Source organism: Ovis aries, chromosome 8 (genome assembly GCF_016772045.2).
Source record: "Ovis aries strain OAR_USU_Benz2616 breed Rambouillet chromosome 8, ARS-UI_Ramb_v3.0, whole genome shotgun sequence".
NCBI lineage: Eukaryota > Metazoa > Chordata > Mammalia > Artiodactyla > Bovidae > Ovis > Ovis aries.
This window is the reverse complement of record NC_056061.1, coordinates 29,274,095-29,297,966: the sequence shown is the minus strand read 5'-3', so window position 1 is coordinate 29,297,966 and position 23,872 is coordinate 29,274,095. Positions and strand designations below refer to the sequence as shown.

General features: G+C 39.3%; 1 pseudogene; it reads left to right on the top strand.

The window, feature by feature from the left end:
* LOC114116123 (protein Mis18-beta-like) overlaps positions 1–23,872 on the top strand; it is a 39,360-nt pseudogene extending 15,488 nt beyond the window's left edge.

Here is a 23,872-nt window from a genome sequence, read left to right as displayed (position 1 = left end):
CTAGATGACACAATAGGAGAAAGGAAGTTGGATCTGCATAATAGTACTGAGTGGTTGTATTAACCAGCTCTGTAATCCTCTGACCTTGTGCTTCTTGTTAAATGACATGATAATTTTCTGCACAGTTTAAGCCATTTTGAATTGGTTTTCTGTTACATTCCAAATACTAATAGAACATTGTGGTAAATATTTTTACCACTTTAAGTGGTGTGAAGCCCAGGTAGTATCCTGTAAAAGCTCCTCAAGAAAAAAAAGCTACTCAAGTAGTTCTGTTTTGTAGTTCTCTAGTAAAAATTATCTTAAATCATAAAAATATATGCCCCCTCAACATCTTTGGTCATTAGTGAAATGCAAATTAACACCATAATGAGATACTGCTTCACACCCACTAGAATGGCTATAAGCAAAAAGATGGACAATTACAAATGTTGGCAATGATGTACATTGCTGATGAAAATATAAAATGATGCAGCCACTTTGGAAAATAGCTTGGCAATTCCCCTGAAAAGTTAAACATAGAATTATTGTATAACCAGGTAATTCTACTCCTAGATATATATTCAAGAATATTAAAAATATAACATTCACACAAAAACATACATAGGAATGTTCATAACAGCATTATTCATAAAAACGAAAAGGGAGGAAAAGCACAAATGTCTATCAACTGATGAATGGATAAATAAAATGTGGCATATTCATATATAGAATATTATTTGGTAATAGAAATGAAATACTGATGCATACTACAAGATGAATCTTGAAAACATTATGCTAAATGAAAGCCAAACATAAAATACCACACAGTATATGATTTCACTTATATGAAATGTCCAGAATAGGCAAATTCATAGAAACAGAAAGTTTCAAAATACATATGACAAATTTGTTAAAAGACTAATTTTTATGTAATCAAAGCTGCATTTTTGCAGTCATTTAAGCAAAAATGAGTGAAGATTCTATCCTCCAGAAAACTATAAACTTCATGAAAGCATTGTCCCCCTCCTGGGTCTTGGTGCCAGCACATCCAACTGGTCCACACACACTGCAGAATACGTAAGTGAATGGATCTTGGTGCATTTGCTGAACAATCCTGGGCTTAGTTCCTAAAATAGGCCTCTGTTTACTTATCTGCAAAATGGGGCTAGAGCAGTAACTACTTTAGAGGATGAATGTGAGGATTAAATGAGATATGAGAGCTCATTTAAACTTTGCAGAGTTCCTGGGACATAATAAGCATCAGTAAGAGGTAGTTATTGCTGTTTTGTTTTATTGTTGTTTTAAGTATTAGTACTATTATTGTATTTTGGAACTTTATGCCCAGTCATCACAAGATGTAGAAATTTCTTATCAGCTGGCATGAGCAATTCTTGAGTGATATTGTTTAAGTATATATTCATTCTTATAAATTAAAGAAGAAAGGATTAGTAATTTTCAGGGTTAGTAATTTCCAACAAAAATAGTTGGAAATTCAGATTCAACAATAATAGGATTTTATAACACTATATTAGTACATGAAAAAAATTTACAAAAGTATAGTAGATTTGCTGTTGTTCAGTTGTTCAGTCTTGTCCAACTCTTTGCAACCCCATGGACTGCAGCAAGATAGGCTTCCCTGTCCTTCACCATCTCCCGGAGTTTGCTCAAACTCATGTCCACTGAGTCAATGATGCCATCCAACCATCTCATCCTCTGTCATCCCTTTCTCCTCCTGCCTTCTGTCTTTCCCCAGCATCAGGGTCTTTTCCAGTGAGTCAGCTCTTTGCATCAGGTGGCCAAAGTATTGTAGCTTCAGCTTCAGCATCAGTCCTTCCAATGAATATTTAGGGTTGATTTCCTTTAGAATTGACTGGTTTGATCTCCTTGCTGTCCAAGGCACTGTCAAGAGTCTTCTCCAGCACCACAATTCAAAAGCATCAATTCTTTGATGCTCAGCCCACTTTGTGGTTCAATTCTCACATCCATACATGACTACTGGAAAAACTACGTGTGCTTAGTCGCTCAGTCATGTCCAGCCCTTTGCGACCCCATGGACTGTAGCCGCCAAGCTCCTTTGTCCATGGGCACTCTCCAGGCAAGAACACTGGAGTGGGTTGCCATGCCCTCCTCTAGGGTATCTTCCCAACCCAGGGATCGAACCCATGTCTCCCGCATTGCAAGTGGATTCTCTACTGACTGAGCTACCAGGGAAGCCTAGAAAAACCGTAGCTTTGTCTATACAGACAAAGTATAGACAAAGTAATAGCCCTGCTTTTTAATATGCTGTCTAGGTTTGTCATAGCTTTCCTTCCAAGGAGCAAGCGTCTTTTAATTTCATGGCTGCAGTCACCGTCCACAGTGATTTTGAAGCCCGAGAAAATAAAGTCTGGCACTGTTCCCATTTTCCCCCCCATCTATTTGCCATGAAGTAATGGGACCAGATGCCATGATCTTAGTTTTCTGAATGTTGTGTTTTATTGAATTTCTATAAATGACCAATCTGAAACATTATTTTTCTAAACTATTTTTCATATACTCCTCTAAACTTAGAATACCAGAGTCCTTAAGTTAACTTTAGGTCATTTTTCAGCCTCTGTTACAAGTTTATAAATTGTCTCCCTCATCCCTGACCCTTCCCACTTACCAATTTATAACATGTGTCTTATTTGAATGAAATATTTTTCACTATATGTGAAATTTAACATATACTCATAGGATATAGATTGAGTCAACAATTGTTTGGGGGTAGGTAGAGGTGTGCTAGAGGCCAAACTTTTCCTCCCATCTCAAGGAAAAAATTTAGGTAAGTGATTTATCTAGTGTCACATAACCTGCTAATGGGATTTTAAAAGGAAATTCAGGACAAAGGTACTCTTCTTTTCTGCTGCTACAGCATACAAACCGTCTCCATCTTACAACACATGGGCAAACAATAGACAAGCAGCAAAACATTTCCCTAGCTGTGACATCAAATATTATGAGGACAAGCATAGGGAAAATGAAAAGTACATAGTTTTTAAGTGCATTCTTCCAGGTTTCAATCCATATTTTGATCATTTATATGTTCACAAGTTTCCATTAGGTCAATATGCTTCATTAATCCTGTTTGCCCTTGTGAGAAAAATATAGCAGCCAGGGGAAAATGGGGAAAAGATGAGCAAATAAGTGATTTGCTGGAGAGGTTAGAAAATCTGTCAGAATCAATTCTGTGTATTCACACCAACCCTTAACTACCCTCTCTTCACCCCACAAAAATAGAACAGACAGTAGCAACGAAATAGGAGATCTTCTGATACTAGGCAGTAATAGCGTTAGCTGTCACCAAACTGGGCCAGAAATAATGGATGGCAACCTCACCCTTGCACAGCATTCCTAGTATCAGTTCCTTTCCCTTTCTTCTCATTACCAGTAAGACCCACCTACAAGGGAGAAGATTTCCTCCCAGTGTGAAGAAACTCACATAAGTTGGATGTTTTCTCTGCTGAAAGGTTATATCTTGTTTATGGACAGGGTTCTCTATGGTTCTTAAAAGTCCATGGGGAGAGGGGCCCTGTGGAGATGGATTATTCCTCATTTCCCCAAAATTTAATCCCTTCATTCAATTCCCCCTTTCTGATTCCTCTCTTCCTTTCTCTTCTCTCTTCTTATTTTGTGCCTCCATCTCAACTTTCCTTCCCTTCTCTTTTATCACATCAGTCTTTAGTAGTATATTAATGTTACTCACCAAAGTGATAAAGTCTTGATTCTGAAATTCTAAGTCTTGATTCTGAATTTGTTTTTCTAAACAAGATAGGTTTAACATTAAGAACTACAGGTGGCCCAGCATCCCTTTTTATATCCATCCATCCACCAAACAAAGAGGCCATATATTTATCTAGGGATGTATTGTATAACATAATTCAGTATACATGCAATTTATGTATACATGTACCTTAAAGAATCTTCTGGATCTGTGTAAGGGTCTTTGAAGTTTCTTCTGCATGTTAATTTCTCTCCTAATCCAGATGCCACTGCTCTTTGTGACATTTCAGAGAGGTCACTGAGCACCATCCTTATAACCCTCTAGAGAAGAACAATGGAATGCAGAACTTTTTTTTATTACCCAACCTTTTAGTATTCTTCTTTTTCTTTTCAAGAAACTTCAGTCAAGTCCTAGGAGGTCTTACCACTAATACTGCTTTCTCTCTAGTTCAGTCAGTATTTACACTCTGCAGAGAAAATTATGAATGTATCTGTGTTCACAGATTTATACATTTCCTGTTTTATGTGATTACTCCCCAGAAGAGACTACCTTGAGCCTCTGCCTAAACCAGTCTTTCTGGCCTCCCCATGATTATGCAGTTCAAAGAATCACAGCTTTTACAAATGATTCCTCCTGATTTGGAATTCTAAGAGCTCCAACTATAATTAACCTGGATATAAACTATAGGGATTTGAAAAAGGTAACAAATGTTAGAGACTGCAGCTTTTCAAGCTATATATTTCATAAACAAAATTCAAGCTTAAATTAGAAGCTGGAAAAATATTTTAGTTTTAGCAAAGCAGGTTTTTAAAATCTGCTAATAAAAAATTCATAAATTCTGGAGGAATTAATCTAAAATATTGATACTTCCCACATAAATGCATCAGATGATCTAAATGTATAACCATTTGGGGAGTTTTAATTTTTCTAGCATGAAAACAAGTTTTCTGACACTGGAATATCTTATTTGAATATGGTTTTATACAGTGTAAAAGCTTAGTCTTATATACTGTGCATAAGGAAAACCCATTTGTGTTTAAAATAAAAATTCCTCAAGATATTTTAGGTTCTTGCTGTGTGCTATGTATTTAAAGATAAATTACATTCTGAGTATAAAGTTGTTTTTGTTTATGTAGAAGAATATAAAGAAGAAAATAATTGATAATTCCACCATCCAAATAACCACTATTGATATTTTCTTTCAGTCTTTTGCCTATGCATATATTTTGAAATTCCTTATTTAGACTTTCACTGTTCTGTTTTAAGCAATAAAACTTCATGCTGAGGCAAGGCTTGATTTTTAGTGACAGGGAGGGAGAAAAAAAGAGAAAGATCAAGGAAGAGAAGCATGGAGGGCACAGGATTCTCTTGCTTTCCTTCCTACTGACTGTTGACACTACTCTCCCACACCTTCTTCTAGAGGCACTCCCCAAATCCTCAAATAGAAAGAACACACACACACACACACACACACACACGAAAGAAAACTTTTCCAAACCTGAAAAACATTGTGAACCTACTGATAATCACTGTGAAGAAAACATCAGCATTCTCTGTGTGGCTAGCTGGGCTTCCCCTGTAGCTCAGACGGTGAAGAATCCACCTGCAATGCGGGAGACCTATGTTTGATCCCTGGGTTCGAAAGAGCCCCTGGAGAAGGGAATGGCAACCCACTCCTGTATTCTTGCCTGGAGAATCCCCATGGACAGAGGAGCATGGCAGGCTACAGTCCATGGGGTCTCAAAGAGTTGGACACAACTAAGAGACTAAGCACACAGGTAATTTGTGGATTTTTGCATTTCTATATTCATCTGTTTCTAGGCTTCTAAGAAATCATGAATACCTTTTTTAAAAAAGAATTGACAGTATATTTTTAATCACCTGAAAACACCCTTTAGAATCTAAAATGGGTATGCCCATTATTCTTATCCCCCTGCAGTATATCAACAGTAGTAACTCTTCTCAGCCTAGCGCAATTTCTATTTTTAGCTTGAGATACTTACTGAATTTTGACAAGGTTGAGTAAATATCATAGTTTTCCAGAATAGCCTCCATCATTATGACCTAGAACTTAAAACAGTTGTGTCTTCCTTTTCCTATAGTTTTATATGAAAAGCACATTTACCACAAGAACCCCTGGAGAAGGGAATGGCTACCCCTTCCAGTATTCTTGCCTGGAGAATTCGTGGACAGAGGAGCTTGGTGGGCTATAGGCCATGGTGTCACAAAGAGTCAGATATGACTAACACTTTCACTTTCATAGTACTCATAGTAAGCACTGTAGGCTTATAGTAGCACTAGACTGTGAAAACAGAGTAGTGTGTCAGCCTCCTAAGAGGATGCTCGATGTCTCCTCAGACCTATTTTCACTGAAGCCTCCAAGAAAGACATTACTGTATTGTGCTCCGTGATTGTGCTATCATTTCACCATCAGAAATTATAGCACTGGCTTCTGTTTCTAGCACTTTGGTGGATTTGCTGCTGCAAAAGTTAGTTTTACATGGCAACTTGGCTAGGCTATGGTGCACAGTGTTTGGTCAAACATTAGTCTACGTATTGCTATAAAGGTATTTCTTAAATGTGGTTAAAGTAAATTTTTGAGTAAAGCAGATTACTCTCCACAATGTGGGTAAGCCTCATCCACTCAGTTGATGGCCTTAAGAGAAAAGACAGGTCCCCTGAAGATGAAGGAATTCTGCATCCAGACCTGCCTTTGGACTCAAAACTGTAATATCTACTCTTGCTAGAATTTCCAGCCTACCAGTCTGCCCTGTGAATTTTGGATTTGCCAGTCCCCACAGTCTCATGGGTCAATTCCTTAGATTCTCTCTATAAATATATTGTGTTGGCCAATAAGTTCATTTGGGTTTTTCCGTAACATCTGACAGAAAAACCTGAACAAACATTTTGGGCAACCCAATATATACATATTCTATATTGTGATAAAATATAATCTCTTTCTTTGGAGGACCGTGACTTATACAGATACCCTGAATGATAATCTCAGCTAAGATGACTAAAATGTTCGTTAAAATATTTTTTAAATGGCTTTTTACATACATCACTGAGCCTGCGCAAAATGGAAGGCTTTTTCAGATCCCAAAAAGTGAACTAAAGCAGGAATCCTGATAGATAAACAAGTTCCAAAGCCAGCTTTCACCCTGAAACTTTCCATCAGACTCTGGAGACCCTGAATCTCAACTCTGAGATGATGGTCAGGGATTGCCTAAAGTGGGGGACCTGTTAGGAGAATCTTTACATAAAGTTGAAACTACAAAGAACTACATCCTCAGTGTAAAGATAAATTTAAAAAAAAAATAACCTCTGTCCCAAAGAGGGATGCTATTGCAAGGACATTTGTCTATCTTAATGTTGACGCTGGGAAGACAGAAAGAAAAAACTTCCCTAAGAATTTGGAAGCACAATAGGATCCATCACAGGAGACCTTTCTACCTAAATCCATACCACCTATATAACCTCTCAAAGTTTGGAACTATAAAATTTGAGTATTTCAATATAAAAGGATTCCACGTTGGTAGTACAACCAAGTAACTCAGCCAGAAAGAGCAAGTACGGATCTCCCCCACACCAGTCTATCTCCAACTCTGGCTTTTAAGAATCCCCATAGATAAACTGTCAAGACAAATGAGAAGCTCACAGAAGAAAAACTTAATAAAACCTAGGAAGAAATGTGGTACCATGAGGATAACAACCAGAAGCAAGCAGCAGACATCAAAAGTGGTCCTGCAAAGACATCAAATATTGACATTAGTGACCAAATACAGATTTTATATGATTAATGAAATAAAAGAGAAGCTTGAAAATATTAGAAAGGAATAAGACATTGTAGAAAAACATCCAAGCAGATCTGATATGGAGCCAAATAGCACTTCAGGAAATTTTTAAAAAAATTTTTAATGGAGGAAAGTGACTTTTAAACAGCTGTTTAGGCCCCATGAAAAAAAGAATCAGTGAACTAGAAAATATATTTAAACATTTTCCAGAACACAGTCCAGGAGACAAAGAGACAAAAACTATAAAAGATGTATTGAGTTTTATAACTCCTTATCAGAATTCAGGATCTAACAGAGTAGGGAAAAAGTAACTTCCAAAGAGATAAAGAGATAATAATAGAGGAGAATTTCCCAATATTGTTAAAGGCAACAGTGATCAGATTCAGGAAGCCAAGTGCATCCCAAGCATGATAAATAAAATCTATATGGAGAATTCCAAAGGGTTTCCATGACTGTAAAAATGTAGAACTCCAAAGGGGAGGGAAAACTTTAAAAGCAGACAGAAAAAAAGATCATCTGTGAATGTGCAGCCTTAGACCCAATAACTGACTTTTTAACAAAAAGCAGAAGGAACATGAGCATGCACAGACACACACACACACAATAGCAAAATCATCATCAGTGTGCTGAGAGAAAATAATTATGAATAAACCTAGACAGCATATTAAAAAGCAGAGACATCGTTTTGCCAACAAAGGTCCATATAGTCAAAGCTATGGTTTTTCCAGTAGTCATGTACAGAGATGTGAGTGTTGAACCATAAAGAAGGCTGAGTGCCGAAGAATTGATGCTTTTGAACTGTGGTGCAGAAGAAGACTCTTGAGAGTCCCTTGGACAGCAAGGAGATCAAACCAGTCTATCCTAAAGAAAATCAACCCTGAATATTCATTGGAAGGACTGACGCTAAAGCTGAAGCTCCAGTACTTTGGCCACATGATGCAAAGAGCCAACTCACTGAAAAAGACCCTGATGCTGGGAAAGATTGAATGCAAGAGGAGAAGAGGGTAACAGAGGATGTGATGGTTGGATGACATCACTCACTCAATGGACATGAGTTTGAGTGAACTCCCAAGAGACAGTGAAAGACATGAAAGCCTGGTGTGCTGTAGTCCATGGGCTCGCAAAGAGTCAGACATGACTGAGCGACTGAACAACAAGTATTATATTCCCAGTGAAATATCTTCTAAGAATGAGTGTAAAATACATTTTCAGTCAGCCAAAAATTGAGAGACTTTAACATCTGGTAGACCCTCACCAAGGAAAAGTTTAAGGAGTGTAATCCAAAAAGAAGGAAATATTAATAATCAGAAAAAGTGAAAGTGAAAGTGAAGTCACTCAGTCTTGTCCAACTCTTTGCTACCCCATGGACTGTAGGCCACCAAGCTCCTCTGTCTATGGGATTCTCCAGGCAAGAATACTGGAGTGGGTTGCCATTTCCTTCTCCAGGGGATCTTCCCAACCCAGGGATCGAACCCAGGTCTCCTGCATTGCAGGCAGACACTTTAACCTCTGAGCCACCAGGGAAGCAGAATAATCAGAAAAGATACAGCCAAATATGTGGGTAAATCTAAATAAATTTGATTTTATTAATAATTTCTAATCTGTGAGGGGAAAGTAATTAACTAGAATTGGATTCCAAAACTACAAAAGGATACAGTGAAAAGATCTCTAAGGTCCTCATATTGTTTAGGAGAAAGAAAGATACTGATTAACCTTTTTAAGTGAAAACGTTAAAATAGCTAGGCAACCACTAAAAGAACAGACACACAGAGACCATCATCACCCTAATACCAAAACCAGACAAAGATACTGCAAAAATAGAAAATTATAGGTCAATATCACTGATGAACATAGGTGCAAAAATCCTCAATTAAATTCTAGCAAACAGAATTCAATAATATATTAAAAGGATCACCAGAGATGCAAGGATTCTTCAATATATGGAAATCAATCAATGTGATACACTATATTAACAAATTGAAAGATTAAAAACCATATGATCATCTCAATAGATGCAGAGAAAGCTTTCAACAAAATTCAACACCCGTTTATAATAAAAACTCTCCAGAAAGTAGGCATGGAAGGAACATTGCTGTTGTTCAGTTGCCCAGTTGTGTCCAACTCTTTGTGACCCGATGGTCCCTGTCCCTCACCATCTCCCAAAACTTGCCCAAGTTCAGGTCCATTGCATCATGATTACATCCAGCCATCTCATCCTCTGACGCCCTCAGAGTTATGTTCCTCAGAAGGAATATACCTCAACATAATAAAGCCCATATATGACAAACCCACAGCAAACTTAATTCTCAACAGTGAGAAACTGAAAGCATTTCCTCTAAGATCAGAAACAAGACAAGTGTGCCCACTCTCGCCACTATTATTCAACATGGTACTGGAAGTCCTAGCCACAGCAGTCAGAGAAGAAATATCATATATTAACACACATATATGGAATCTAGAATGGTACTTATGAACCTATTTGCAGGGAAGGAATGGAGACTCAGATAAAGAGAATGGACTAGTGGACCCAGTGGGGGAAGGAGAGAGTGGGACGAATGGAGAAAGTAGCATCGACATATATACACATGTGTTTTACCATGTGTAAAACAGATATCTGATGAGAAGTTGCTGTATAACACAGGGAGCCCAGCCTGGCACTCTGTGATGACCTAAAGGAGCAAGATGGGGAGGGAGTTGGAGGGAGGCTCAGGAGGGAAGGAAGATTCACACACACACACATACATATAGTTATGACTGATTCACGTTTTATGGTAGAAACCAATACAATACTGTAAAGCAATTTCCCTCAATTATAAATAAATTGAAAAACAACAAAAAAAAAGAATAGACACACAAAGAATATAACTTCCAAACAAAAAGTTCTCAATCAATGCAAAGTAAGCAAAAAGAGAAGAAACAAAGAAATATAAAGCAATAAAAAGATCACAGTAATAAATCCAAGTACACATATCAGTATTTATAATAATGTAAATGTATGAATAAATAAATGTACAGTTTAATGATAAAGATTATCAGAATGAATTTAAAAAATATAAACGTTTAAAAGAGATTCTTAAAACATAAAGTTACAGAAAGGTTGAACGTCAAAGGATGGAAAACCAAATATTAACAGAAGAAAGCTACTGTGGCAAAATTAATATCAGAGAAAATAAACTATGGCCAAAGTATTACTAGAAATGAAAACAATTGCCACCTAATTCACCAAGATGTTGAGAGACTCTGGCAGTCCAGTGGTTAAGACTCCATTTCCTGATCAGAGAACTAATATCCTACTTGCCATGCAGCCAAGAAAAAAAAGATAATGTCAAGTCTATACCTGGGTGTACCCACAATCATATACATCCTTTTAGTTCAGCAAAAATGCAAAGTTACTGCCATTACCACTGCTATTCAATATTGTATTCAAAATCCTAACCTGTGTAAGTATGACAAAAACAGAAAATAAGTTAAAGGTTTAGGGATTTTTAAAAAAGATTAAAAGGCTGTTATTTACACATAATATTATTAGTCACATAGAAAACTCAGAAGAAACTATAGGTGAATTATTAGAATTCATAAGAATTTTTCAGTCAGTATATACTTCCATATAGCAAAACTATCAATAAGAAAAGATAACTGTGAAAGAATGCCATTATATAGCAAAAATATAATAAATCTGGATACAATCTAATAGAAGTTGTATACCTCATTTATAGAGAAAAATTATACCTTATTGAAAGGAATATTAAAGAAGACTTAAATAAGTACCAGGTTATTAGTAGAAAGCTTCAACATATGAAAACGTCAATTCTCCCCATATTGATTAAGTCCAATTCTGATGAAAATCCCAGAAATAATTTTTTCTGGAACTTGACAAACTAATTCTGAAATTAAAATGGAAGAACAAAGGGTCAAATGTAGCCAAGTATACCTAAGAAAAAGTATAAGGTAAGGAGAATTGCCCTCCTGATTATTAAGACTTAGCATACAAGCTAAGTAAGTAAGAAAATAGGATGCTGGCAAAGGGCTAGATAAGGGGGGTAAAGGAATTATGATAGGGAAGCTGGAAATAAATCAAGGCATATATAGAGACTTGCTTTTATAATAGAGTGGGCACTAGAGATAAACAGAGAAAAGGTTAAACTAATAGTACTAAGAAAATTTATTAAACAACTGTTAAAAAAGAAAAGAAAAACCTAAATTGAACCCTTCAGTGCAGTTCAGTTCAGTTGCTCATTTGTGTCCGACTCTTTGCCACCCCATGGACTGCAGCACGCCTGGCCTCCCTGACCATCACCAACTCAAACTCATGTCTGTTGAGTCGGTGCTGCCATTCAACCATCTCACCCTCTGTTGTCCCCTCTCCTCCTGCCTTCAATCTTTCCCAGCATCAGGGTCTTTTCAGTTGGGTCAGTTCTTCGCACCAGGTGGCCAAAGTATTGGAGTTTCAGCTTCAACATTAGTCCTTCCAGTGAATATTCAGGACTGATTTCCTTTAGGATGGACTGGTTTGATCTTGCAGTTCAAGGGACTCTCAAGAGTCTTCTCCACTACCACAGTTCAAAAGCATCAATTCTTTGGCCCTCAACTTTCTTTATAATACAATTCTCACATCCATACATGACTACTGGAAAAACCATAGCTTTGACTAGACGGACCTTTGTTGGCAAAGTGATGTCTCTGCTGTCTAGGTTGGTCATAACTTTTCTTCCAAGTTGTACCATCTTTTAATTTCATGGCTACAGTCACTATCTGCAGTGATTTTGGAGCCCCCAAAAATAAAGTCTGCCACTGTTTCCACTGTTTCCCCATCTATTTGCCAGGAAGTGATGGGACCTGATGCCATGATCTTAGTTTTTTGAATGTTGAGCATTAAGCCAACTTTTTCACTCTCCTCTTTCACTTTCATCAAGAGGCTCTTTAGTTCCTCTTCACTTTCTGCCATAAGGGTGGTGTCATCTGCATATCTAATTCCAGCTTGTGCTTCATCCAGTCCAGCATGTCTCATGATGTACTCTACATAGAAGTTAAATAAGCAGGGTGACAATATACAGCCCTGACGTACTCCTTTTCCTATTAGGAACCAGTCTGTTGTTCCATGTCCAGTTCTACTGTTGCTTCCTGACCTGCATATAGATTTCTCAAGATGCAGGTCAGGTGGTCTGGTATTCCCATCTCTTAAAGAATTTGTGGTGATCCACACAGTAAAAGGCTTTGGCATAATCAATAAAGCAGAAATAAAGGTTTTCTGGAACCCTTACCTCACACTGTATACAAAAATTCACTCCAGTTGGATTAAAAACTTAGATATGGAAAGGTGAAGCTATAAAAGTTCTGGGAAACAGTTCAGAAGCACATTACAATCTTGCAGTAGTGAAGGCTTTCTAAAATAAGACACAAAAACATCAACCAATGAAGGGAAATACTGATAAATTCCACCTTAAAACTTTAGTTCATCAAAAGACATTAGAAGACAAATGAAAAGACAGTCACTAAAGGGGAGAGAAGATTTGCCATTCCTATAATTCAGACAATAAATTAGTATCCAAAATATATTCAGAAGTTTCCAGCAAATAAAAGCCCAGGACCAGATGGCTTCACAGCAGAATTCTACGAAAAATTTAGAGAAGAGCTTTTTCACTTTCATGAATTGGAGAAGGAAATGGCAACAGCAGCAACACCTATCCTACTCAAACTCTTCCAGAAAATTGCAGAGGAAGGTAAACTTCCAAACTCATTCTATGAGGCCACCGTCACCCTAATACCAAAACCAGACAAAGATGCCACAAAAAAAGAAAACTACAGGCCAATACCACTGATGAACATAGATACAAAAATCCTTAATAAAATTCTAGCAAACAGAATCCAACAACATATTAAAAAGATCATACACCATGACCAAGTGGGCTTTATCCCAGGGATGCAAGGATTCTTCAGTATTTGCAAATCAATCAATGTGATACACCACATTAACAAGTTGAAAGATAAAAACCATATGATTATCTCAATAGATGCAGAGAAAGCCTTTGACAAAATTCAACATCCATTTATGATAAAAACCCTCCAGAAATCAGGCATAGAAGGAACATACCTCAACATAACAAAAGCCATATATAATAAACCCACAGCAAACATCCTCAATGGTGAAAAATTGAAAGCATTTCCCCTTAAATCAGGAACAAGACAAGAGTGCCCACTCTCACCACTGCTATTCAACATAGTTTTGGAAGTTTTAGCCACAGCAATCAGAGAAGAAAAAGAAATAGGAATCCAGACTGGAAAAGAAGTAAAACTCTTACTGTTTGCAGATAACATGATCCTCTACATAGAAAACCCTAAAGACTCCACCAGAAAATTACTAGAGCTAATCAACGAATATAGTAAAGTTGCAGGATATGAAATTAACACACAGAAATCCCTTGCATTCCTATACACTAACAATGAGAAAACAGAAAGAGAAATTAAGGAAACAATTCCATTCACCATTGCAACGAAAAGAATAAAATACTTAAGAATAAATCTACCTAAAGAAAGAAAAGACCTCTATATAGAAAACTATAACACTGATGAAAGAAATCAAAGATGACACAAACAGATGGAGAAATATACCATGTTCATGGATTGGAAGAATCAATATAGTGAAAATGAGTATACTACCCAAAGTAATCTATAGATTCAATGCAACCCCTATCAAGCTACCAACAGTATTTTTCAGAGAACTGGAACAAATAATTTCACAATTTGTATGGAAATACAAAAAACTTCAAATAGCCAAAGCAATCTTGGGAAAGAAGAATGGGACTGGAGGAATCAACCTGCCTGACTTCAGATTATACTAGAAAGCTACAGTCATCAAGACAGTATGGTAGTGGCACAAACATATGGAACAAAATAGCCCAGAGATAAACCCATGCACCTGTGGACACCTTATCTTTGATAAAGGAAGCAAGAATATACAATGGAGCAAAGACAGTATCTTTAACAAATGGTGCTGGGAAAACTGGTCAACCACTGGTAAAAGAATGAAACTAGAACGCTTTCTAACACCATACACAAAGATAAACTCAAAATGAGTCAAAGATCTAAATGTAAGACCAGAAACTATAAAACTCCTAGAGGAAAACATAGGCAAAACACTCTCTGACATAAATCACAGCAGGATCCTCTATGACCCACCTCCCAGAGTAATGGAAATAAAAGCAAAAATAAACAAATGGGACCTAATTAAGCTTAAAAGCTTTTGCACAATGAAGGAAACTATAAGTAAGGTGAAAAGACAGCCTTCAGAGTGGGAGAAAATAATAGCAAACAAAGCAACTGACAAAGAATCTCAAAAATATACAAGCAGTTCCTGCAGCTCAATTCCAGAAAAATAAATGACCCAATCAAAAAATGGGCCAAAGAACTAAACAGACATTTCTCCAAAGAAGACATACAGATGGCTAACAAACACATGAAAGATACTCAACATCACTCATCAGAGAAATGCAAATCAAAACCACAATGAGGTACCATCTCACGCTGGTCAGAATGGCTGCTATCAAAAGTCTACAAACAATAAATGCTGGAAGGGTGTGGAGAAAAGAGAACCCTCTTACACTGTTGGTGGGAATGCAAACTAGTACAGCCACTATGGAGAACAGCATGAAGATTCCTTTAGAAACTGGAAATAGAACTGCCATATGAACCAGCAATCCCACTGCTGGGCATACACAGCGAGGAAACCAGAACTGAAAGAGATATGTGTACCCCAATGTTCATCGCAGCACTGTTTACAATAGCCAGGACATGGAAGCAACCTGGATGTCCATCAGCAGATGAATGGATAAGAAAGCTGTGGTACATGTACACAATAGAATGTGTGAACATTAATAACATTAATTAATAGCCATTAAAAAGAATGCATTTGAATCAGTTCTAATGAGGTGGATGAAACTGGAGCCTATTACACACAGTGAAGTAAGTCAGAAAGAAAAACACCAATATAGTATCAGTTCAGTTCAGTCGCTCAGTCGTGTCCGACTCTTTGCGACCCCATGAATCGCAGCACGCCAGGCCTCCCTGTCCATCACCAACTCCCAGAGTTCACTCAGACTCATGTCCATCGAGTCAGTGATGCCATCCAGCCATCTCATCCTCGGTTTGTCCCCTTCTCCTCCTGCCCCCAATCCCTACCAGGATCAGAGTCTTTTCCAATGAGTCAACTCTTCGCATGAGGTGGCCAAAGTACTGGAGTTTCAGCTTTAGCATCATTCCTTCCAAAGAAATCCCAGGGCTGATCTCCTTCAGAATGGACTGGTTGGATCTCCTTGCAATCCAAGGGACTCTCAAGAGTCTTCTCCAACACCACAGTTCAAAAGCATCAATTTTTCGGCGCTCAGCCTTCTTCACAGTCCAACTCTCACATCCATACATGACCACAGGAAAAACCATAGCCTTGACTAGACGGACCTTAGTCAGCAAAATAATGTCTCTGCTTTTGAATATGCTGTCTAGGTTGGTCATAACTTTTCTTCCAAGGAGTAAGCGTCTTTTAATTTCATGGCTGCAGTCACCATCTGCAGTGACTTTGGAGCCCAAAAAAATAAAGTCTGACACTGTTTCTACTGTTTCCCCATCTATTTCCCATGAAGTGATGGGACCAGATGCCATGATCTTCGTTTTCTGAATGTTGAGCTTTAAGCCAACTTTTTCACTCTCCTCTTTCACTTTCATCAAGAGGCTTTTTAGCTCCTCTTCACTTTCTGCCATAAGGGTGGTGTCATCTGCATATCTGAGGTTATTGATATTTCTCCCAGCAATCTTGATTCCAGCTTGTGTTTCTTCCAGTCCAGCGTTTCTCATGATGTACTCTGCATATAAGTTAAATAAGCAGGGTGACAATAGACAGCCTTGACGTACTCCTTTTCCTATTTGGAACCAGTCTGTTGTTCCATGTCCAGTTCTAACTGTTGCTTCCTGACCTGCATACAGATTTCTCAAGAGGCAGGTTAGGTGGTCTGGTATTCCCATGTCTTTCAGAATTTTCCACGGTGTATTGTGATCCACACAGTCAAAGGCTTTGGCATAGTCAATAAAGCAGAAGTAGATGTTTTTCTGGAACTCTCTTGCTTTTTCCATGATCCAGCAGATGTTGGCAATTTGATCTCTGGTTCCTCTGCCTTTTCTAAAACCAGCTTAAACATCAGGAAGTTCACGGTTCACGTATTGCTGAAGCCTGGCTTGGAGAGTTTTGAGCATTACTTTACTAGCATGTGAGATGAGTGCACTTGTGCGGTAGTTTGAGCATTCTTTGGCATTGCCTTTCTTTGGAATTGGAATGAAAACTGACCTTTTCCAGTCCTGTGGCCACTGCTGAGTTTTCCAAATTTGCTGGCATATTGAGTGCAGCACTTTAACAGCATTATCTTTCAGGATTTGAAACAGCTCAACTGGAATTCTATCACCTCCACTAGCTTTGTTCATAGTGATGCTTTCTAAGGCCCACTTGACTTCACATTCCAAGATGTCTGGCTCAAGATTAGTGATCACATCATCATGATTATCTGGGTCGTGAAGATCTTTTTTGTACAGTTCTCCTGTGTATTCTTGCCACCTCTTCTTAATATCTTCTGCTTCTGTTAGGTCCATACCATTTCTGTCCTTTATCGAGCCCATCTTTGCATGAAATGTTCCCGTGGTATCTCTAATTTTCTTGAAGAGATCTCTAGTCTTTCCCATTCTGTTGTTTTCCTCTATTTCTTTGCATTGATTGCTGAAGAAGGCTTTCTTATCTCTTCTTGCTGTTCTTTGGAACTCTGCATTCAGACGCTTATATCTTTCCTTGTCTCCTTTGCTTTTCGCCTCTCTTCTTTTCACAGCTATTTGTAAGGCCTCCCCAGACAGCCATTTTGCTTTTTTGCATTTCTTTTCCATGGGGATGGTCTTGATCCCTGTCTCCTGTACAATGTCATGAACCTCATTCCATAGTTCATCAGGCACTCTATCTATCAGATCTAGGCCCTTAAATCTATTTCTCACTTCCACTGTATAATCATAAGGGATTTGATTTAGGTCATACCTGGATGGTCTAGCGGTTTTCCCTGCTTTCTTCCATTTGAGTCTGAATTTGGTAATAAGAAGTTCATGATCTGAGCCACAGTCAGCTCCTGGTCTTGTTTTTGTTGACTGTATAGAGCTTCTCCATCTTTGGCTGCAAAGAATATAATCAATCTGATTTTGGCATTGACCATCTGGTGATGTCCATGTGTAGAATCTTCTCTTATAAGCACAGGTGGCGGCAATGGCGGGCCGGTGCACTAAGCGAGGCTGAGAGCTACCCCACGTCTGAAGTCAGGGACAGCGGCCTAGAGTGCCAGGCTGCAACGGCGCAGGAATGGCCGGGAGGAGCCACCCTGCGTCCGAGGTCAGGGGCTCCGGCCGAGAGGAGCTACCCGGAGTCCAATACAGTATACTAATGCATATATATGGAAATTAGAAAGATGGTAATGATTACCCTATATGCGAGACATCAAAAGAGACACAGATGTAAAGAACAGTCTTTTGGACTCTGTGGGAGAAGGTAGGGGTGGGATGGGAGAAGGTAAGGGTGGGATGATTTGGGAGAATAGCATTGAAACATGTATATTACCATATGTGTAATAGATTGCCAGCCCAGGTTCGGTGCATGAGAGGGTGCTCAGGGGTGGTGCACTGGGATAACCCTGAGGGATGGGATGGGGAGGGAGGTGGGAGTGGGGTTCAGGAAGGGGAACACATATACACCCATGGCTGATTCATGTCAATGTATGGCAAAAACCACTACAATAATGTAATTAGCCTCCAATTAAAATTAATTAATTAATTTAAAAATATATATATATATATACTTTAGGGCTCCTGTGAATCAAATGAAAAACAACTCAATGGGAAAATGAGAAACATCATAAACAGGTATTTCACAAAAGAAAATAAAAGTGGCTAATAGCACAAGGACCTACTGTATAGCACAGGGAACTATATTAAATATCTTGTAATAACTTGCAATAGAAAAGAATCAGAAATATATATATATGTTAAATCTCTTTGTTGTACACTTGAAAACTGTAAATCAACTGTACTTCAATTTTTAAAAAATAGATGGCCCACAGACACCTGAAAAATGTTCAACCTTATTATTAGTCAGAAAAATACAAATTAAAACTAGATATAATTATCTGATATGAATAAGAAAAAATTTACATAAGCCATTAATAACTGTTCACCAGGATGGGAAGCAGGATCTTCCCTGGTGGTCCAGTGGTTAAGAATTCACCTGCCAGTGCAGGGGACATGGGTTGGATTCCTGGTCCAGGAAGATTCTACATGCCACAGGGCAACTAAGCTGGTGCATCACAGCTGCTGATGCCGGCATGCCTAGAGCCCACGCTCCACAAGAGAAGCCGCTGCAGCAAGAAGCCCACACACTGCAACAAAGAGTAGCCCTGCTCCCCACAGCTAGAGGAAGCCTGAGAGCAGCAGCGAGGACCCAGTGCAGCCATAAACACAGAACTGATTTTAAAAAGGACAGGAAGCACAGTCACTCTTATCACCTCCTGCTGGGAATGTAAATTAATAGAATCATATAAGGGAACAGTTTGAGTAGGTAATAAGGCTGAATAAGAAAGAAGTTCTACTCCTGGGTTTATATACTAGAGAAACTCTAGCATATGTATATAAGAGGCATGCACAAGAGAGAATCTGAGAGATAAGAGACAGAGAAAGGGAAATGGAAGGGAAGAAGCCAAATGTCCATTCCTACTAGTGAGGAGCAAGCACCTGTGGCATGCTCACACAGTGGATTACTACATAACAATGAGAATGAAGAAACCATACTGTGTGAGTGTACAATTCATTTAATACCAAAACTAAACACAGTTTTGGGAGAAAAATCACTGAAGACTGTGTTATATGTTATTATATAATATACATAATTTAGGGATACATACATAAGTAGTAAAATTATGAAGAAAGCAAGCAACTGAGTAAAACACAATTCAAAGTGGTGATTATTTCTGGTGTGTTGGTAGGGAGGAGAGATGCAATCCAAGAAGCACAAAGGAGTCTCCTTTCAGATACTACTGAGATTGTTTTTTCTAATGTGCTGCTAGGATAGAGCAGTCTTTTTATTTCATTCTTTAGTGGAAGTCACTCAGTCATGTCCAGCTCTTTGTGACTCCATGGACTGTAGCCCAGCAGGGTCCTCTGTCCGTGGAATTCTCCAGGCAAGAATACTGGAGTGGATTGGCATTCCCTTCTCCAGAGGATCTTCCCAACGCAGGGATCGAACCTGGTTCTCCTGCACTATAGGCGGATTCTTTACCATCTGAGTATATTTATATTCATACAGTATTTTACATGTATGATACAGTCACAGTCAAATGTTAGATATATGTTAGGATCTTAGCTTCATTCTCTTATTGATTTAAATCTAGTCCATCTCTGGGTGAAGTGCCCTTCATTTTGACTTATGACTATCATGTTCTAGATCTGGAGCTGACCTTGCACCTGCTCTACCATTATCAGAAGTCAGGTTTCTGTCCTTTTCTGGCAACCTAAGCCTGGGTGTACCAAGATTATCATCCTTTCCAGCAGTGTTTGCTCAGCCAGTAAATGTAAGAGGAGAAAAAAAGAGTTTAATTATAATCAAATTTCCAGGAGATTCTTTCCTCTAATGATGTTCACATAAAGTGACTCCAGAATAATTCAAGAGAGTAATGTAGGCCTTGAAAGCGAACCAGATTACTGACAAGAGTGAGTGATGGAAAGACTTGATGCCAGTATATCACCCCTTTCAGGAGTAGACCTTATCAAAATCATTTAGTGTCCCCCTCTCAGAAGACCTTCATTGGTAAAATAAAAATGATAAGCAGTTGTGCTGGGTATTCTTAGAAGCTGTGGTCATAAGCTCTCTATTAATAGACAGTAGAGCCTGTCATCAGTTCTGTCTAAACCTACACATTGCTGTTAAATGATTCCTTCAATGTGGAAGTTTTATCACTGACTCACACTTGTATTTTCATTTTTCATCCTAATAATGTGTTATCGCAGTCTCTACACTCAACTTTTGCTGACATGGAAAAAGCAAAAGATCCTGTCATTTATTTTCTTGGAATTTGCAAAGGCATCAATAAACTAAAATCATACTGAGAATTGGTGGGGAAAAATGTTGATTTCCAAATGGGAATTCAAAATATACAGTGGAGTAACAGCTATTCTAGATGTCCACCAGAGATTAGCACATAAGGCACTACTGAAATTCAGAGTTGTGACATCTTTAGATAAATATTTGCCCTTAATTTTCACAGCCTTAGATTCAAAAGAAATCTACAATGGCTCAGATTCTGGCCCAGAGAAGATCATTTTAAATCTACAGTTTTAAACTGCAGTTGAAAAGGAGCCCAGGTTGGATTCCGCCAGCAGGTATCTGCTGCTATTGTTTTCTGTCATCGATGTCTAGGTCTTTCTGTCTCCAACCATGGTTTAGCCTATCCTTGAAGGCGTTCCTCACTCCTCTTATTGAGCCTACCACAGATTCAGCACCTGCCATCAGAGCTCCCCTCTCACTGTGCCAGTACCCTAGCCTGATGTCTTTGGAGGGTTTCTGTACTAAAGCTTAGCCATTTAAGACTTCAGTTAGCCAGACTCAGAGCACAAAAATGCCTGCGGGTTCAAGACAAGAAGTGTTCCCCCATAAGATAAAAACATTGGGATATCATCTGTTAGCACATGCCAGCCCTTCACCCAATAAATGGCTTCCCTTACACCAGCACTTGGTCCTTCCTTCCTGTTGATTCACTTGGGAACCTGGTCCTTGAAGAAGAATGCACCAATCACTTGTATGGAACCACTGCCAACCAAGCTTAGGACTATGTCAGAGAGGCTTCTGCATTCCTATTTTGAAAGGAAACAAGAAGAGATGAACTCCTAGTTCCTCCATAAGTGCTTTTCAGACCAGTGGCAATATTAATCCTACAATTTGGTTTTCTTAAATTAATGCCACTTCTCGCACTACTGTATATCTACAAAGTAAGTAGATATCTTTTCCCATATATTAAATGGGCAAGTCCACCTCATAACTACATAGGGATGGTGAAGTCTTTCTTAGGGGCCCCCATCCTGGTATCCTGTCTCCCTCATCTGCTCATTGATATAGGAATCTGCCTTCCCAACGTGTGTGTAAACAGAGGGCAAACTCATTTTTGTCTCCCTTCTATGGAGAGTAGAAGGGAGTTGTTCAATCTGATGAATAGTCACACGAGGTACCAAGGGGACGTTTCTTTTCCTTCCTCCTCAACCACTTGCCAATACTTCCGCCAGCCTGGTGCATTCAACCCTCACAGGGTCCCTGCCATCACCTCATCCGCATTTTCTGAAGCTGCTAGGCCTTGGGCAGGAATCTAGGATCCTGCCTGGAAGGTGGGTTCGGCCAGGAGGTGGCAGCGGAGGCGGGGACAGGGACGCGGCAGCCACACCCACGTCCCTTCCCACTCCACGGCTCCCCCACGCCCCTCTCCTTCCAGTCTCCCCCCACCCAATCCCCCCACCCTTGCGGCAAGACTGAGGCAAAGGAGCAAGAGGAGAATCTTGGCCGCGGCCCCCTCCCCCGCCTTATAAAAAAGAAATTGACTTTTGTTTGGAGTTTGTGAAAAGTGGGGCTCGGGGCCCAGTCAATGGGGCGCCCCGCGGTGCGGGCTGAGTGGAGCTAGCGCGAATCGCTCAGCCGCGGCCCCAATTAATCCGCCCTTTGTGCGGCCCGCCCGGCCGCCCCCGCCGCAGTAGCACCAGCGGCCCATTGTTCAGCCTCGCCGGGCCGCGGGATTTACCCTTTTCAAACAGCCGGTTTTGTCCACGGCAGTTCGAGCGGAAGTTTCTCACTGACAATTTGCCCCAAATAGATAGATTTGTCAGAAGCGACCTTCGGGAAGGAAGCAAAAAGCCACCGGCCTGAAGGTTGGACCGAAGACTCGACGTCCCACCCGCGGTCACGCCGCCCTCGGCGCCCCTAGCCCGGAGGCCCGAAGCCCCTCGGGGGTCCCTGATCCCTGGCACCGGCTGAGCAAGACACTTCGAGGATTGATCTCCATTTACCCATCTGTAAAATGGAACAGCTTGGCGCTTACAAGCCGTAAGTCCAGTGCTTTGGGTCAGTTATCGCGTACAGCGTTAATTTCCTCTCTCCCCTCTCACCTCCTTAAAAAAACAAAAACAAAAACAAAAAAAACTGTAAGAAAATAAAACCTTCCGACATCAGGGACGACTTAAAACAGCCTTGAAGGTGAGTCTTGGTAACAAGTTCCGGATTGCGCACGTGTTGTTTCTCTTCTGCCCTTCGGATCCTTCTTAACAAAGATGTCAACCGTGCTAAATCACAGGTGGTGCCTTTGTAAGACCGACTATTGTCTCCTCATAAGTCAAGATATAAAACGCTTTGTACTGAATGGGCCGTGATCTGGAGCTCTCAACTTGGGAGTCAGGCTGTTAGATTTTTTTTCCCACCCACCAGAGCCGCTCTTCCCCCAAATGACCTCACTTAATAAGCAAAATCTAAAGGTGGGGGGAACCCAACATGCTGTTGATGAAAAGAATAGTTACTGATTTCTTCACACTTAATGGCAAGTATGAGTCTTTTAAAATACCAAACAGTTCTGTGAATTTTAAGCAGAACTGAATTGTATTAATCAGTTGATGGTTTGTTCATTTTCTATCACTAGAGGAGAAATACAAAGGTTGGGACTCTACAGATTCTATTTTTACTGTACTCAGGCAATCTTTTGCTTTAGAAAATTTCCTGCTAGTTGCACATGAGAGTAAAAAATTTTTAATCTGTTTTTTGTTTATCCATCAGGTGAATACACACTTCAGCATCATACAGAGGAAACCCTAGGTGGTCTTTAACAAGATTTCACTGGTTAAGAGCTACAATTTAGAGAAGATGACAATACATACACAGTGTCAATAGTATTTAAACAAACATCCCAGACAACAGAATAATGATTATTAACTATGATGCTTTGGGCTTCTGACTAATTTCCCCTGCCTGTCTGCAGCCAAACAGCTGCAGGATTTCCACACATACCCCCTCCTTAAAACTGTTTATGTGCATCATTTTTAAAATCGCATTTAACAACCATATCCTTCAAACAGTCCTTCTGTGTGAAATGGTTTAGTAATAGTGACAAAGCCAGTAGCAAGAATGTCTTTCATGCTAAAAGGACTCTTAACAGAAATCAACTCCTTCAAAAGATTTTACATCTCTTGAAATGTGGACCAGTGTCTGATGCTGTATGTTCTGGAGCATGGGTTTACATGTCTAAATAAATAAAGCTTTTTAACCCTA